Here is a 19,423-nt window from a genome sequence, read left to right as displayed (position 1 = left end):
GCCAGGTGTTATAAAAATGTAAGGACGAATGAAGAAAAGCCCATATTACAAGAACACAAACTCTTGAAAATATAGACATCTACAAATATAATTGAAGTAGCCCATACAGTGGTAAATGGATAATTAATATAAACCATATAACGTGTGTCTGTATTTTCTAGATACCAAGCTCCCAGAAGGCAGATGTTTCTTCTGAGCTGATGTATTCTGACAGTAGGCAGCCCCCCAAAATTGTTAATAAATGCATAATCAAAACCAATTATAAAATTAACATATTGAGCAATCTCAACAAAACAAAACTTCCAAAACAACCAGAAAAATATTTGATGAATGAAAACCCCACTTCAGATTGGTGACAATTAGTGACGATTCTCTCACATCCAAAAAAACATTTTAATGTCCACAATAAAAAGAAGAGTAAATGGTACATCTACCATTTTTCTTTTCACACACTATTTTTAGACCAACCTGCTGTCTTGTAATTAATGTAACATTTACTGAAGCCCTACTGTTCATTGCTTTATTTATTTAACACATTTTTTGAGCGCCATGTTAGTTTCCTTTAGTTGCTGGAAGCAATTAGTATAGACTTGGTAGCTTAAAAAAGCATTCATTTATTTTCGTGCAGTTCCGGAATTCCGAAGGCTGAAGTTAATTTCACTGGGCTGAAATCAAGGTGTTAGTTTGGTTGGTAGCTCTCCCTTTTGAGGCTTAGGGGAGAATTTGTTTTTTTGCCTTTTCTAGCTTCTAGAGCTGTATTCCTTTCATTCCTTTCCTTGCAGCCCCTTCCCCAATTTTTAAAGTTGGCAACAGCATTTCGTTTCAGCTGCCACATTGCCTTCGTTTTCAAATTTCCCTTTCTCTGCCTCTGATCAGGACATTTGTGATGAAAGTTAGGGCCCACGCAGACAGTCTTCATCTCAAGATACTTAATCATATCTGCAAAGTCTCTTTTGCCATGTAAAGTAACATTCACATTTTCAGAAGATTTGGAGTTAGTTCTCTTAGGTGACCATTGCTCATCCTACCACATGCACCTACTACATGCTGGATATAGGAGACCCAGCAGTGAATTAGACGTCTTTGTATCTGTGCTCATGGATCTTGACATTATGTGAGGTAAAAAAGATGTACAAGGCACAGACCTGCTTTTTAATTGGGTTCTCTAATAGAGGGATATTTTTTCAGAGAATAAGTACATGTTCTTTCCTTTACACTTTTAGCAAGAGAAATTGCCAGCTACTTCTTAGAATAAGCAGGCACAGAAAATCACCTTGCAGCACACTGTTGAGAAAAATTACTTGTGTTCTGTCTTACATAAATAGAGGTTGAGTGGGCTCATCTATCTTAAGCAATAACACTTTTTTTTTTTTAGTAACTTTGCAAACTGCTCTCTCTTTTTTTTTTAATGTTAAGAGATGATAGTTTTGTGGCAGAAGAAAGGTTAGGTCAATTTGGTTAAGGAATCTATGTTTTGTTCTGGAAAGGAAAAAACAAAATAAAACAAAACCTAATGCCTTAGAAGATAACTATAAAATCTGGACTTCAGGTAGTACAAAATTTGGGGGTTGGCTAATTAGGCATAAAATTAATGCTTGATCCCAGTACATGAAACTTCCTTCCCTCAAAACACTGACAGGCTATGTATCAACCTGTGGAATAGTTGCCCCACTCAGGAAGTGCCATATCCTTCTGCTGGCCCAGGTTTCACCTGAAGACAAGCATCTGTCTCACTGCCCCATGGAACAGGGTCTTGTCAGGAGAGATGGCACATACCCAGTCAACAGTACATTTAGTCTAGCAGCGCCAATTAGCCAGAGGTTAATGCTCTGCCACCTCTATGTGGAACAGTAATGACACTGGAATTCTCCCCCATCTCCATCACTTGCAGTGCCATGACCTGGCCCAGTGCTTCAATCAGAAATGAAAAGAGCTTTGGTCGAAGGGACTTGGCCTGTTTAGTTGGTTTCTCAGTCTGCTTAAGGCCGCTATAACAAAATATGTTAACCAGATGATTTATAAACACGAAGCATTTATTTCTCCCAGTTCTGGAGGCTGGAAGTTCAAGGTTAGGGTGCTAGCATGGTCAGGTGAAAGCCCTCTTTTGGGTCATAGATTTCTTATTTTATCCTCAGATGGTAGAAGAGAAACAGGGTCTCTCTGAATCCTCTTTTCTAAAGGCACTATACCATTCATGAGGGCTCTGCTTTCATGACCTAATTGCCTCAAAAGTCCCCACTTCTAAAAGTCTCCACCTCCTGGTACCATCACCCGAGTAGTTTGATTTCAATATATTTTGAAGGGATGCAAACATTGAGACTGTAGCAGTTGAGAATTACATACATTGAGTTTAATACTAGGGTGTGAGTAAATCCTAAATCAGCCTCTACTAATGAGTAAAGAAGGCACCTTAGCCCCTATGGCCACTACAAGGTCAGAGAATTTACACAGCTCTGAGTTAGAGACATGACCTGCCAACACCAGTTTCTTCTTTGACCCATGTCACAAGTCATGAATTTATGACTGGATAAAGACTGGATTCTTTGTTGTCAAGGCTGGTAGGTACTCAAGAACTCTGGGTACACATGTTGAAAAATTAGAGCGGTAGGGGGTGATGGGTAAGAGTTTGGATCTCTGAATTATCTGCTGCTATCAGTTGGTAGAGGCTTTGGTGTTATATTCAGGGGATTTCTTAGGAGTTATAGTCTTTGCATCCCAAGTGATGTCAAGAGATAGCCTAGTTACATCTTTATATAGGAAAATATGATGTAAAGAATGGTATGACAATTTAATTAATGAAGAAATTATTGCTGTTTTATCATACTTCCTATAACATAATAGTGATTAATGTTATGTATGTAGTAATAATTACACTCTACATAGTACAATAGCATTAGAGAAGGCAGACTTGACATGGACATTGAAGCATAGTGTAGTAGATAATTGAACCTTTGTTTTGAGATTTACCGTATTTGTTTGTTTGTTTGTTGGCTATAGAATCCAAAAATCCAGGTTTTGGAGGAAAACCATAGTGTGTGTCTTGTACCTGACTTCTCATTAAGGAAGCCAAAAGGACTGACTTCCATTTTAAGGAAGCTAAGGAGATACAGACATATAACTTAGGCTTAGCTCATCAAATTTTTCCAACCAAAGATTTGAATCTTGAAGAACTAAGGCAAACAATGCAGGCAGAATGGAGAGATTCTTCATGGTGGTGTCACAAACATTGAGAGCTCAGTGCACACTTGAAATTATCAGTGCCTTAATCTGTACCATTGCATGAGGCTGTCATCCCAGTTGTCCCGCCCTTCTGTGTTCCCGCCCGTTGCCTTATCTACTAGACTTCACCTTTCTGCTATTCTCTGTAACCTTTCACATAAGGTCTATTTGTGCTTCAGTGTGCCAAATTCAGTTTCTATTGCTTGCAAAAAAGAACTCTAACTTGAATGGAGGGGGAATACACAGGATGTGAGAAGACATGTCAGGTAAGTGGAGTGATGAACAAAGATATGAAATGACATAATATGTTTAGAAGATTCTAATGAAACTGCAGGGACTGGGTGGAAGAAAAGACAAAGTATTCAGATGACAGTAAGGACAGTTCTAGGACTAGAGCAAACAATACATATCAGAAAGTAGCATTAAATAATAATGAGTAAGTAACCTCTTAGTCTTTTATTCTTTTATCCCCTGAATAAATTATTTGTTGCATTCTTGTTATGTCAACAACTTTTGCTGGCTCTGAACATATAAAAAGGGCAAAATCCATGCCATCAAGGAGACACTAATCTTTTACAGTGCAGTAGGGAATTTCAGAACACAAATTCCTTTTTTGCTTTAACTTAAACATTTAGATAACTTTCTCTCTCATGACAATTATTGTCATCAATTTACCAATTTTAAAAATTGACAGAAATAGAAATTCTAAAGTAAGATTTCAGTATTATAGAATCCTAATAAATGAAAGTAAAAGAGTACCAGTCCTGAGGGCCTAGTTTCTTTTCCTGCATTTTTTGAAATAATCATTATTCCCAACTCTAATATGTTTACAGAAGTTATTATATTAATAAATATTCTGATGTTGAATGAAAGAAAGGGTATTTTATTTTATATCAGTGTATGCCTACTTCTTAAGAACTGTTTGATTATGCCTGCCAGCATAAATAAATTAGGGTAAATAGATTCTCATTGAATAATTTTTTCTAACCATCAGATTCAATGCAAAATGGTATTTATAAATTGGATTGGGATAGCATCTAATGCCCCATCCTATAACTCTGACTATTCTGTTGGTCCCTTGCTAATGGCAAGAAATGTTGAAATATCACTAACAGAGACAATGCCGTCATTGTTTTTTTCCCCATATCACTGTTTGTTCAAAGTGTTTTTGTGTGGATTACTTGATTATTGGGAGGTATGGGAACGATGTTTTGTTGTAATGATCACAAATATTTTTACACACTAAATCTTGACATTTTTCAGATATAGGATAGCTATAATTTCTGGCAAATTCAATTGTCTATTTTTTACATGTATTTCAACTAAAAACTAGCACTTAAGGAATAAGCCATTCATCTAATAGAGGGATTCCCAGAAGGAAAAAAGTGGGAGCTGCATATAAATTGATTTTATGTAGTAAATAGACATTTCAAATATGTTACATCAGGGTGGTCACTGAGCTCCCAAAGGGGAGGAAAAAAAAAATCCAAACAGGGAAGAATGGGGAAAAAATACAAATTTTGTTCATTGAATTCTTATTGAGAACTGTTCTAATGCATTAAACTAATAGTAGCCTTTGTCTTCTCCTAATTACTGTTTATTATTATAATAGTCTCTACCCCACAAGATCCTTGGGGTTGATCTTGTCTTGCTACTAGCAAAACCGGTTTCCACTTCTTTTTTGGCATTAGCAATAAAGATCCTTCTCCTTATTTCCCAGGCCTGTGGATAAAATAATCAATGAAGTCAAATTCATTCCACTCAATATCCAAATAGGGTTTTTTATGGATCTTGGCTGAATCATCCTAAAGTTTATATGAAAGAACAAACAGCCAAGAGTAATTAAAGCAATTTTTTTAATAAAGATTTTTATTTGTTTATTTGACAGACAGAGATCACAAGTAGGCAGAGAGGCAGGTAGAGAGAAAGAGGGGCGGGGAAGCAGGCTTCCTGCTGAGCAGAGAGCCCTATATGGGGCTTGATCCCAACCCAAAGGCAGAGGCTTTAACCCACTGAGCCACCTAACCGCCCCTAATTAAGGTAATTTTAGAGAATAATCATAAGAGGGGCGCCTGGGTGGCTCAGTGGGTTAAGCCTCTGCCTTTGGCTCAGGTCATGATCTCAGGGTCCTAGGATCAAGCCCCGAATTGGGCTCTCTGGTCAGCAGGGAGCCTGCTTTCCTCTCTCTCTCTGCCTGCCTCTCTGCCTACTTGTGATCTCACTCTCTGTCAAATAAATAAATAAAATCTTAAAAAAAAAAAAAAAGAATCATAAGAAAGAGGGTCTTGCTGAATTTTTCAATATGCAGAGTTGAGTGCATATAACCAACAAGAGAGAAGTACTTAAACTTTAAAAATATATAAAGATTATCTACAAATTAATTCCCCAAAGCAACAAAGCCTATGACATACTCATTATTTTATTTATACTTTTCTGTGTCTAAAAATATTTCATAATTAAACTTTAAAACTTTTAGAAAATAAAATATCCTATGATCTCAGGTTTGAAGACTGTTACAAATAAGAAAGCAAAATGGATGAAATTATAATGTAAAAATTTGTTACAATGCTAGCACTACTTAAAATATACAGCATTTGGTTATCAAAAGATACCATAGAAAGTTAAAGGACAATCCATAAACTGAGAGAAGCTATTTGAAACACATATAACCAACAAGAGAGAAGTATTTAAGCTTTAAAAATATGTAAAGATCATCTACAAATTAATTTCCAAAAGCAACAAGCCTATAAAAAGTGAGTTAAAATTGAAAACAGGCATTGCACAGAAAACCAAATAGCCACTAAGCATTTATAAAGATACACAAGCTCATTGGCAAGGGGATTAAATTAAGGAGCAAATTAAGAGATGCTATTGGCAGACAAAAAATTTAAAATCTAACAATAACAGGTGTTATGGTGATGTGCCAGCCTATGTGAAATGTATCTGTGTATAGATGAATCTCAAAACACAAATGTGTAGTGAAAAAAAGAAATTGGAGGGGAAATGCTGTGTGATTCATTATAAAAAATAAGGATAACATATTTTTAGGGAATCATACATATATAACTATGTTCAAAATGCAAGAAAATAAGTAATAGAAAATTTAGCATAATGGTTATTTCTGTCTGGGAGCGAGATGGAGAGGACTTTAGAGAAGGCTTCAGAAATACTGGTATTCTGCATCTTCAGCTCCGTAGTGAGTACGAGGGTATTCTTTTTATTATTCTTTAAAATGTGCACATACAGGATACATTCATACATGCATATTTCACAACTAAAATTTTTCTTAAAAATCTAGTGTGATTTTAAGGACGCCCTTACAAAATTGTTCACGTCAGCAAGTTCTAGACTGTGAGCCAGGATTTCCTTGTTACTATGTAACCAAACAAAACAGAGAATTCACTTGGCTTCTCAGGCTGATGTAAAATGGAATCCTTCAGCTGAAACCCCTATTTTGAAAGTTCTTGTTCTTTATACCTGTCTCATTGTTCTCAATTATTTTTATAATCCACTACAAAGGTGATTTTATATATTTGCTAATTAAATGTCATCTTTATCTATTAGGGCCTTCAAAAAAAAGTTCCAGTTTTTTTCAAAAAAGATAAAACTCGTCCTTAAAGAGTTTGAAAACAACCTGTGTACTCGAGTCAACGCAACTTTAGAAAGCCTCCCATCAAAACCAGCTGTCCTTTTTAGTGAGAACTTCCCAGAGGAACTTCAGAGCAGTTTTTAAGAGAGAGGTGGGTCACCTCGAATCGGAGAGAGAGCCTGAGTCGGCTCCACCTCTTTTCTCTACCTGCGCGGGACACCCGGAAAAACTCTCCCTTCCTTCATTCACGCCCCTCCTTACGCTCGCAGATAAAGGGAGCCCTTGCCCGGAAAGCCAGCGCCCTGCCCCCTTCCAGAGCCCGGCGTCAGGCCCCGCCCACCGGGGGCTGCAGGAACGCTCTGCGCGCGCCTTTTGGGAGGCGGGGCTGGATGGGTTCGCTGCGGTAAGGCCGCAGGGTGTCGGCTTCCGCTCTCCCTCTGCTTTCAACCCCCAGGGCTCTGGCTGAAGCGTCTGCCTGTGGCCGGATTCCCAGACCCTGGTGAGTAGCTGGAGGATTCAGGGCACCGCAGACGCGGCTGCGGCGAATTCGGGACCCACCTCCCAGCGCCTGCGCGCTTGTCCTCTAGCCAATGTGCTTGCAGCTTCTGCAGATGGCCTTTGACCCCGCGCCCCTTGGGCGGGCGAGAGGCGGCGAGCTGCGTTTTGGGGACCCGGGATGCCCCCTCCCCCCCGTTACTGTTAGCTCTCTGGGTTAGTTTTACTGCTAGCTTTTAGAGAGCCTGCGGGCTTTGTGTCGGCCGCTTCTTCGCAGCGGAACGTCCCGTCGTCTCCTCAGCTTTCCCTCCTCTCCCCGTCAAGTTGGGAATTCCGGGAGTGACGGAAGACGTTCAGTGCCCTGTCCTTTTGTATCCAAACTGCAGCTGCGCCTTCAGTCTGCCGGGGAGAGGAGGGAGGATCGAGGCCTCCCGCGCTTGGGTTGTCGCAGGAGGGTCGCGGCCGCCTGCCTCCTGGCGCCTTTGGGCCTCTGGAGAGGAGAGTAGGGATGGCGAAGCCACCCCAGAGATGGTTTTTCCCATTCATTTGTCAACATGTTTGGCTCTATCAGCATCGACATTTATCTTTTGCTAAGTTTCAGGATGCAGCTGTGCCGGACGGATTTCTTTTTCCATTCCACAGGAGCAAACTGAAATTCATGCATTTATGATGGTTTTCGTTTTATATATTGTAAGACCCTAGGGATGAATGTTAAGAGAAAACGTGGAACTATTTAAAGATGAGTAAAACAAGGGAGGATAATAGAGGACTTTAAAAAAGACAAATAGGACTGGAATGAGTTGTTTATGTTAAAGTATTTTCGATAGTAGTTTGAGAGAAAAATACAAAATAAAATCCAGGTTGGTTAATACTGTCGCATTACAGAGTATTTTCATGACAATGTGTGGTTTTTCTTCTTTTGGGGCTATATGTAAACTCAGAAAAAAACAATGGGGCGCAGTCACTCTTGTAGACTTTCAGGCTCTGTGCATAAAACAGTAACAGACTCATTTCTGGTAGTCACGTGATTAAATACTATGTGTAAGATCAGAAAATAAACTGTCCTCAGAGTAAAGTTAAGTTGCAGTTTATGAGTAGGTAACAGATTGTTTTTTAAGCCCATTCTATTTAAATGAAAACATGACACGTGTCAGCAGTTTTCATCTGTTTAAAAAAAAAAAATCTCTAAACCTGATTTGTGTGGTAGGTTGTAAAACGGTGGAATAGAAGGCAAGAGCTTGAGTTTTAGAGCCAAACTTGCTTTGCTTCTTGCTGGTGCTTAACCTCAGAGTGTTACTTAGCCTTTTACTAAGCCCACTGAAAACTGTACCTCTGTTACATCTGTCATCTGTAAAATGTTGTTAAAAAAAAGTTTTACTTATTGTTTTGAAGACTAAAATGGAAGGATAAGATTATGGGGGTCTGAATTTCCGTTAACCAGAAGGTGTAAGTGTTTACACTAAAACCACCTGGGCAAGGAAACCTTGGTACAGAAACTGATTTTGAAAGTTCCAGGTGTATCTTCTATAAATAGTTGTTTATCTATAATGGCTTCTTAGAAAATAAAATTAGAAAACAATACTAAAAAACACCGCAAGTCTGTATAATTTAGCAGTAGGTAATTAAAAGGTGAAATCTTTTGACGTTTCTAACTGGATTGACAGCAGATACTTTCTGAAATAAGTTGATGTCACAATGCTCTGGATCTTTTAGAACTCTTAAGTCAAAAACTAGCATTTTGAAGATTAAAAGCCTAAAACACAAAAGTAGAAACCATAGAGTTTCAAGAGAACCTATTAGGTAAAACTTATGTGTATTATGTAATGTCAGCTGCCCTTTGAAGAAAACGGGTCTTCAATAGCCAATACCTTGAGTAGATTCCTATTTTGGGAACCCATACATCTGCAATTAACTTGTAATTTTATTTTCTCAGGTGATTTCTGAATCTTCTTTTGTCGAAGACAAATAGTTCCTCCATTCCTTTCTTCTTAGATCATTAGAACTGCTAGCTTCTCAATGGTCATTATGGTTTTGCTATCTTGAAGATAATTTTTATTAAAATGAATTTTTAAAATTTTTGGATGTTTCTTGCTATATAATATGTTCAGTTTAGATTGTAAAAAGGTCAACCATCTGTATAGTCATTAGAATCTATACATACACATACTGCCCAAATATATACTAATGTCAAAAACAAAAGGGCCTGAAATTAAATTGTTCAAGCTGAACACTTAATGGCCACTATGTATAAGATGTGTAGAGCTCTTCTGCGGTATAAATACAAGAACTCCATTTTTTGACCTCAAGGAGCAATCCAGTAGTGGATCTAATACATGTAAGTAAATAGCATAATGCAGTATGTAAAGAAATGCCACTTTAGTAAGTAGGCAAAGCTGTAATAACAATAGAATATATGAGAAAATGAGTACTTTTCACTCTGGAATCATTAGGGAAGGTATCAAGAAGAGGCAACATTCCAGCTTTGTCTTGAGGGATGAGTAGCATTTTAAAAGTTAGCCATGTAGAGAACAGACTTTTAGATAGAATTAACTATGTTATTAATTGCTTGCCAAATGCCCATCTTTAATAATCATAATACTCATTTTTATTCAGTGTTACTCTAAACAGGAAATGATTCTAAAGTTTTATAATAATTTATGCTCAAATATCTGTGAATCAGGTAATAACTCATTGTATAGAGGAGAAAAGCAGAGAAAGATGAGGTCATTTGAATAGGCAAAATAGCTTTAAAAGGCACAGGTGGAGGTTATCTGTCTTTAACTACAGTGCTCAGCCTTTAAGTTGTGGTGACTTACTGTTAATTGAGATGTGGAGGTTGGGATAGAGCCAGTGAATCATCTATAATGATGTAATAAATGAACATTCTAAGTGAGTGAATTAAGTAATTAAAAAAGAGGGACCGACTTAAACTACATTTACAGGCAAGAGTAGGGTGGTGGGGCACCTGGGTGACTCGGTTGGTTAAGCAACTGCCTTTGGCTCAGGTCATGATCCTGGGATTTTGGAGTCCCGCATCAGGCTCCCAGCTCCACAGGGAGTCTGCTTCTCACTCTGACCTTCCCCCTTCTCATGCTCTCTCTCACTGTCCCTCTCTCAAATAAATAAATTAAAATCTTAAAAAAAACAAAAACAACAAAAAAAGGTGGGGTGGCGGGACAAGGCAGCTTCCATAAATGGACATTTTGTGTTCTTGTGTAGATCTGAGAAAGGAATCTAACAAATATAAAAAGTTTCAGAGCTATTTGTCTTTTATAGTTCTTCACCTTTATTTTTAAATCTAATTGATATTTACCATATGATTAAAATACACTTTCATGTACATTATCTTGCATGATTCACAGAACAGCTTTGTCAGAAAACACAGTAGGTAATATGTTTGTTTGTTTGTTTGTTTGTTTTTGTTTTTTTTTTAAGAGGTAAACATGGCTGATTTGGGACTTTGGTTTTTAGATTGCAAGGCCAATATTTTGTTCTATATCTTGACTCTTCCACACATTTTAGCACTCAGGCTCTCAAAAAGCAAGGTCTTTCTACTTTTTATATCCTATAGTCATAGCTCCTGTTCCCTGTGGCTTGACAATGTTCATTACTGTTATTTCCTAAACTTTCCTTATGATGTGTTATGTTCTAATTTTAGAAGGTAGAGTAGGAAAATAATCACTATATTTTATCACCCAGAGGTAATCATTTTACATGTGTTAGTGCTTTTCTTTGTGTATTTTTAATGTAGTTGAGATCTTGTTATATCCAGGATTCCTTTTTTTTTTTTTTTTTTTTCCTTTTTTTACTTCATGGCTTGTCAAATTTCTTACTGTCTTTAAGGGAAGGATTTGTTTTCATCTTGATATTCTGGAATTTTCAGGACAAGAAGAGATAGAGGCAGGCCAAAATTGTTCTATCATCTCTTTATTCTTCTCTGTAGGGCTGCCACACTTGATACATTAGAATTTTACTCCGTGCAGTCCTGTATTGCAGAGCTTGAAGGATGGTATTAATTGGCGCTTCCCAGAAATGAGCATTAGGTTACCAGTTTATGTCCTCCAATTTGCTGGTGGGATTGGGATTGTTTGTTTGTTTGTTTCTTTCTCTTTCTTAAATTTTCAAATTTATACTTCTAGAAATGTTTCAAAAACAGTACAAACAACTGAGTTACTGTTTATTTTTCTTGTATATTCACCAAATGGTGATATTTTACTATATTTGCTTTATCATTATACACATGTACACACATTTTACATTATATATAGTTATATACATTACATGTAATATGTATGTGCATAAATGTGAGTGTCTAATATATTGTCTGATGTTTCCTCATGTTTAGATCCAAGTTAAATTTTGACAAATACTATGGCAGTGATTCTGTTTCCTTCTTGGGTCATCTTCAAAGTTCATTTTGATCGCTTGTTTAAAGTGTTGTCTGCTAGGTTTTGCATTGAGTTGCTGTTGTTTCCTTTGTATTAATTAGGTGTCTTTTGGGGAGATTGTTTGGTAATATATGGGTACCCTGTTTCTCATCAAACTTTTATTTCCTCATTTAATATCCATAGATGATTTTTGCCTACTACGGTTGTTATGGTAGTTTCCAAATAGAGATATTCCATTAGTCCATCTAAATTTATTAGTTGGCATTCTAATATGAGTCTTCTTTATTCCTTTTATTTTTGCATTAAAAAAAAGCAGTATGAAAAAATACCTGTGTGGATTCATTAATTCTTAATTTAATACCTATTATTTATGACTCCTTATGTTATTGCTGAAATTGTTCAGGATTTAGCCAGGTAGACTCCCTTCTATTCTCCAACCCTTCTACCCATTCTCCTCCTCCCACATTCTCTGTCCTCTTTGTTTTTACCCCCGTACATAATCAACCTCCTTAAGATTCTTGTTTATTCTTCCTGTGTTTCTTTTATGCACTTGAGAAAATATTTTTTTGAGACAATGTATATTTTATTTGCACTTTCCTTCTTTCACGTATCGGTATATCCAGAAAATCAATTTATGTCATTTCAAAGAGCTGTTCCTCCTTTTATTTAGCTTAACACCCCAGTATTTTTTTTTTTTTAAGATTTTATTTATTTATTTGACAGACAGAGATCACAAGTAGGCAGGGAGGCAGGCAGAGAGAGGAGAAAGCAGGCTCCCCTCGGAGCAGAGAGCCTGATGTGGGGCTCGATCCCAGGACCCTGGGATCATGACCTGAGCTGAAGGCAGAGGCTTTAACCCACTGAGCCAGCCAGGGACCCCAACACCCCAGTATTTTATAATGAAAGTGCTATATATGGATTTATGCGCTATTTATGTGCTTTTTATTTTTAAGGTAATTTCCATGAAGTAGGACTTCTGAGTCCAAAGATAAATGGATGTGTAATTTTGCTAGCTATTGCCAAATTCACAAAAAGACTACCAATTTGCATTCAGCTAGCGATGTTTGGAAGTGCTTGTTTTCCCGTCTTCTTACCAACAAGATGTATTTTTGTTTTTGTTTTCTTAGTCTCCTAGATAAGGAATGATATCTTTATGTAGTTTAATTCTGCATTATTTTAAAGATTTATTTTAAAGGGGAAAGGGGCAGAGAGAATCTCAAACAAGCTCCATCTCACAACCCTGAGACTGTCCACTGGAGCCAAAATCAAGAGTTGAATACTTAGCTGACTGAGCCACCCAGGAACAGCTTTAATTTGCATTTTTAAAAATTTTGAGTGAGGTAGAAGAACTTGCCAGTATTTTCACTGTTAATAGTGTTTTGTTAATAGTCTTTTCAGATATGCATATCTTTAAATTTATGTAGTTAATTTGCCTTTTCATTTATTGCATATGAATTTTGAGTCATTGTTATAGTCTTCCATTACACTCAGGTTATAAGGGAATTCAGATGGAATTCCTTAGTCATTTCAATGGCTTTGAGCCCTACAACATGCATTATTTTTTGGGAGACTGTGGAGGAAATAGGGGAGGATTGTTTAAAACCCCTGATTTTAAAATAGCAGAGAAGCTAAGAACATAAGTAGAAAATAGAAAGTGGCAGGATCTTGTTAAAACCCATGACTTTAAATTCAGTATCCATGCATGTAAGTGAGTAAGATTAAACAGAAATAGTTCAGATATTTACAAGGACTTAAAACCAGGTTTGAAGATTTTACTGATTGGATTAAGATAATCTTCCTCTACCCTAATAGTCCTTAAGAAGCAAACACAGGTTTTCTCTGGAGAAAAATAATGTATAGAGCTTCATTGTCTCTAAAAATTTTCATTACAATGGCTGACATTCAATTAAAAAAAAAAAATGCCCAGCATGCAAAAAAAAAGTGACCAGATGTTGAGAGAGAACAAAAACAGGCAATAAAAGCAGAATCCCTAAGATCCAATTCAGGTTAATAGAGGTGGACTTTAAATAAGTAGAATTAACATGGTCAGAGAATTAGAAATTGGAAAATTTTAGCAGAGAACTGATGGCTTTGAAAAGAGTTAAATAAAAATTCTAAGAGTGAAATAACATTAGATCACAGCTAAAAAGAATTAGGAAACTGAAAGAGTTCAGAAGTACTCAGACTGAGACATGGAGAGGTGAGGGAAATTTTAAAATGTTTAAAAAACAGTAAAATTCTAACAGAAGTAATGTATTCCAACATGAGAAATGAATGAGAAAGCACTAATGGGCAAAAGCAGTATTTGAAGAGACTGTGGTCAAGAATTTTACAAAGCTGAGGAAAGATATCAACCCACAGATTGAAGAAGCATGTTGGGCCCATAAGCAGGATAAATACTAAGAAAACCATATTCCATAGCAAAACTGCTAAAAGCCAAAGATGAGAAAAATAATAAAAGAAGCCAGAGAAAAAGAAAATATCCTTAAAGTCTTTAAAAAATTAAGGAAAAGAACCAGAAAACAATAGTTGTTTTCAACAGAAACAAAGGCAGAAGATAATGGGTTATACTGAAAGAAAATTGCCAATATAGAAGTCTATAGATCCATGTTACAGTGAAGGCAAAATATATTTTCAAACAAATTAACATGGAATTTATTAGCAGCAGGCTGATACTAAAAGTCTTATTAAAGGGAATAATTTCTTCGTAAGGAAAATTGTTTTGAATGGAAGTAAGGGGATGCAGGAGGAAGTGAAGAGCAAAGGAAAGGGTAAATGCAATGAACGTTGACTGTGTAAAACAGTATTCCATCTGGTGGGGTTTAAGATTTGTGTAAAAAGTAAAGTACACCAAACAGGAGCACAAAATTGGGGGAGGGATAAAGAAAATAAAGTCTCCTAAGTGTGCTCTTATTGTTGAGTCATAGTAAAGTTCTAATTCATCCTGGATTTTGGCGAGAATGTATGCTGTAATGAAAGATAAAAATAAGAGCAAAGAATGTAAATGTAAAATTAGCAAACAGGGAAAAATAAAAAGGTAAAGAAAAAATGGAACTTGAAAGGAGGCCAAAAGAAAAAGCAAGGGTGTAAGAAGTAGATTTAAATATCTGTATTTGCAGAATTGTAAATGTACTGCATACTACAATTACTGGACAGAGTCTGTCAGATTAGATTAAAAACAGCAACAACAATAAAGTGATGTCCTATTTGAAAAAAGCTACCTAAGGTGACAAAAAATGATGAAAATGATACTCTGTTCCAGCATGAACCAAATGAAATCCATTGTAGCTATATTAATATTGGAGTCGAATGTAAGACAAAACCCATCAGTGGAGAAGGAAAGGACATTTCATTGTAAAATAAGATTCAATACTTTAGGAAAACAGTCTGCAAATTTGTCTCTACATAACATTAAAATTATGTAAACTATAGATATAAATACGGTAATGGGGGATTTTTAACACAGAAGATGAGTGAGGATATGAAAAATATAAACAAAACGGTTAGCATATTTGGGGTGCCTGGGTGGCTAAGTGGGTTAAACCTCTGCCTTCAGCTCAGGTCATGATCTCAGGGTTCTGGGATGGACCCCACATCAGGCTCTCTGCTCAGCAGGGAGCCTGCTTCCCCCTCTCTCTGCCTGCCTCTCTGCATACTTGTGATCTCTCTCTCTCTCTGTTAAATGAATGAATAAAATCTTTAAAAAAAATGGTTAGCATATTTGATTTGGTAGACACAAATAGATGCCTGTAACCACTATCTATGGAATATATATCCTTTTGAAGTGTATATGGGACACTTAACAGAACTGGTCATTGGTTAAGCCTTAAAGCTAGTCTCAACACATTTCAAAGGACTGGAATCATACAAGGGGATGTTTTCAGTGGATTCACACTATAAATCAACAACAAAAAAAAATCTAGAAAGTCTCCCAAATGTGTTATAACACACTTATAGTCATTGGAGGAACAATAATGGAAATTTGAATATATTTTGAGCTAAGTGGTCATAAAAATACAGGGGTACAAAACTCATAAGATACTGCTAAAGATGCGATGGCAACAGCACTGGTATAGTGTTTGAATCATTCTGAGATCCTAAAAACAGACCATTAAATAGTAAAACCAAAACAAATACCTGTAACAAAACTGAAATAACAGATTATCCCCATAGACCCCAAGGTATGAGTGGAAGGGGACAGCTCACTCACAGCTATAAGACTTCTAACTCGGTTTGTGCTGGAAGAAGGAGAAGAAAGCAATAGTGCATCTGCTTCAATTGATAACACGGATAAATATGGATGTTCTGTTTATGGAATATATTAAATATATAGATATTAATTTGAAAGGAGGATAGCCCAGTCTGTGAATAATAGCTGCAAGAGGGGGAGGGGAACTTTGAAATCTTCTATCTAAAGAGGCTAGAGCATCTTGGTTTTCAGGACAAAACCCCATATGCAAGAGTAACTTCTGGAAATAACTTTCAAATTGAGCAGAATAACAAAATAGAAGCCAAGAAATAAAAACATCCAGGTAAATGTGGGAATGGAAGAAAACCCAACTGATCTCAGATAAAACTCAAGGCCATAGAAAGATTTCACAAAAACAGTAGAAGTTCTCTAGAGCATTAGGTTGGAAAAACTACCATGATAAAACACTCCTAAAAATTGAGAGAAAATTATTTCATGTAATATTCAGTAACAGAAAAAGATCAGTCAAATCTCATACAAAGTCCTTATAGGCGAAAGGTTGAACATACTTGTAAACACTAAAGGCATGCCAGAGAGGCACGTTTACAAAATATGACAACTGTAACCTAATATTTAGATAGAAATAAAATAGTTACAAGATATGAATAAGCACATTACAACTAAGAAAAGTCAGAAGTGAGCTAATTATTCCATAAATGACTACAAGATAAACACAACAGATCAGGCCTTATAAGAGGGTAAAGAAACTTAGAAAATGCAGTTTAAAACATTGAGCAAAATTCAAAAAATTAAGATTTTCTATAGAAGAAAAAGGAGTGAAGCAGAACAAATATTATAATCAGAAACATTTGCTGACAAAAGTTGATGCCAGTAGGTTAGTTAATTTCTTATTGGGAACATAAGGGAGTTCCTGTATGATTGTTTCTTTTTTCTCTATGAAGTACTATTGACTCTTGAGTGCTGGAGGTTAGGGGTGCTGACTCCTGTGCAGTTGGAAATCTGCATATAACTTTTGACTCTGGAAAAATTTAACAACCAATTACCCACTGTTGACTGGAAGCCTTACTGTTAACAAACAATTCATTAACATATGCTTTGTATGTCCTATGTATTATATTCTTAAAGTAAGCTAGAGAAAAGAAATGGTATTAAAGTAATAAGAAAGAGAAAATGCATTTTTAGTACTGTACCATGTTTATCAGAAAAAAAAAAATCCACATATAAATGAATCTGCACGGTTCAAACCCACATTGTTGAAGGGTCAACTGTATAAGACCTAGCTATTTGAAGATAATAAAGGAAATTCGTGACATAACAGTAGGTATGATGAAAAATGAAAATGAAATTCTGAGGCTAGAAAAGTGAACATATTAGAGTATGGTAACAGGAAGTTAAGTGGTCTTGAGTGTTTATTTGAAATTTGTGGTCATGAATTCATAGTGAAAAGTCAGCATGGTTGCATGTTTTTGTCCAATGTATAGTTCTGTAGTTCTGAATCAAAGTCAAGACACACATATTTATTTGAAGTTTTACCAGGTATGTATCAAGAAAGGAGAGAAGTGAGGAATTAAAATGTTGAATTATGGATGATAAACTGTGTCACTAGAGACAAAACATGAAGACCAGAAGAAATAGCAGAAAAAAACAGTGGACTCAGTGGATAAGACATCTCAATAAGGTCAAGAAGTTGCCAGAATGAATTCTATTAAACTAGAGGGGTTCAAAGCACAAAAGGTTATGTTTGGAAAATGGGGGGGGGGGGGGAAGTAAAGATTTTGGAGTGGTATAAAAGACTGGATCCAGAGTAGGAGTATGATACCTGAGTTGGTGAAGTGGGGGTGGAAGAACAATCTCTAGAAATGAGGCCAAGAATTGGGAGGCTAAACTACTGGATGGATCATCCATGTTTGTAGAGTCACTAGAAATAGTGATGTGGGAAGAGAGTATGTTAAAATTATTATGAATGGGAGATTATTAGATTGAGAAAATGGTAAAGTTTGATGTCTTGAATATTTTTTATAAGCGCTCCATCGTAATCTGAACTCTTATTATGGCAGTATTTTGTTACAAGTCTTCAGTGGTCCCCTATTTACCAGAAAACTCCTCTTTCTCTGGTATAGGATGGTTCTAGCATGGCACTATAGCTTTATTTTTCCTCCTCATCTTGTTTTCTTAGCTGCAGCCTGCGGGGGTTTTTTTGTTTCATGATGTGTCTTTCATGCCCAGTAAATAAATCTTTGGGCACACTTTCTCTAACACTATGGCCATCTTTTTCCTTTCCTTTTCCACCAGCCTATGCATATTACACTCATTCTTATAAGATCTTACTATTTTTTTCCTAAAGCATTTTCTTCAACTTATGTAAGGCATTTTATTGCTTTATATATGCCTTTCACTTCTCTGTTGGCACCTTTCTTTGAATTAGTTACTTGCATGTGTCTTCTGCCTTCCTCATGGACTCTAAGCACCTTGAACATAAGAACTATGTCTAACTAAATCTATCTAATCAGTCTATTTCATGTGGCGCTTAGCATACTAGTTTTTCCACAATTGAGTTGCTCAATTGAGTTATACATCTTTTTAGTTTTCTAGACTTTTGTTGATATTTCAACCAAATGAAATTTTTGTTCAAAAACAACAGTAAGTACTTAACTGTTTCTCATCTTAAAGTCAGCTACATCTATTTTCATAATGCTTGTTTTAGTTTATATGTAATGTTATTGATTGGTTGCATGAGAAACTTAAATGAATTTAGTTTGTTGGTGTGGTCACGATGTATCCATTTAATAATACAATATAATAACTTTTGGAGGGAGTCCCTAGACTAGAGTCTTAGGGGCAATAGAGAAAGGGTTACTTTGTATTTCCAAAGTGTAAGGAGAATACTTGGCATGAAAACATTTTCATCAAACCAGTGGATCAATACAGTTTTAAGACAAAATTCTCCAGACCTACCTACCTATCCCTTTCCATTTTCATGGTTTTCTTTATGAGAGTGGAAGAACTGATGTTTTGGAATGCAGGGATGGGAAAGAGGTGAGACATCAAGTAAGTGTCAGAGAAGGTTTAATTTTGTTCCACAATATTTTTGTATATTTTATGTATATCTAATTATATCTAATTATACATATTTGTAGCATATCTATATGTAAAAGTTATATAATCTATGTAGAAGGCTAATATGCATATTAATAATGTGTGTATCTATGTATATATATGTATGTATGTTTATATGGATATACCATATCTACTTAAATAAAATTTTGAAGCTGGCAAAACAAAATTAAAATTGGTTAGATATGTTTATGTTTTGGAAAAACTATGAAGAAAGGTGAGAGGATGGTAAATACAAAAGTCAAGTTCTCCTTAAGGCGAAGGGGCAGGGCTGGTGATTGGCAAGGGGCACAAGAGATGGAAATGGGCATTTAACCTGGCAGTTTCCTTTTTGAATGTTTATGTGTTTCAACCTAGACACGTCTTTTATATTAATCTTTAGGTGTAATGTATTTCACAATTAAGTAA

The 19,423-nt window shown here is 36.1% G+C and overlaps 1 protein-coding gene across 2 annotated transcripts in view; it reads left to right on the top strand.

The window, feature by feature from the left end:
* The first annotated feature begins 7,189 nt into the window (after positions 1–7,189).
* The window catches only part of MANEA (mannosidase endo-alpha), an 86,781-nt gene continuing 74,547 nt past the window's right edge, over positions 7,190–19,423 (top strand). The window contains exon 1 of one of the 2 annotated variants that reach the window (XM_080805372.1): positions 7,190–7,307. The gene's annotated coding sequence lies outside the window, so the exon portion shown is untranslated. The remainder of the gene's footprint in view (positions 7,308–19,423) is intronic. The other variant, XM_080805373.1, reaches the window with a different exon arrangement.

This window comes from Martes martes (assembly GCF_963455335.1).
Source record: "Martes martes genome assembly, chromosome: 6".
Classification (NCBI taxonomy): Eukaryota; Metazoa; Chordata; class Mammalia; order Carnivora; family Mustelidae; genus Martes; species Martes martes.
This window is presented reverse-complemented; position numbering and strand designations above follow the sequence as displayed.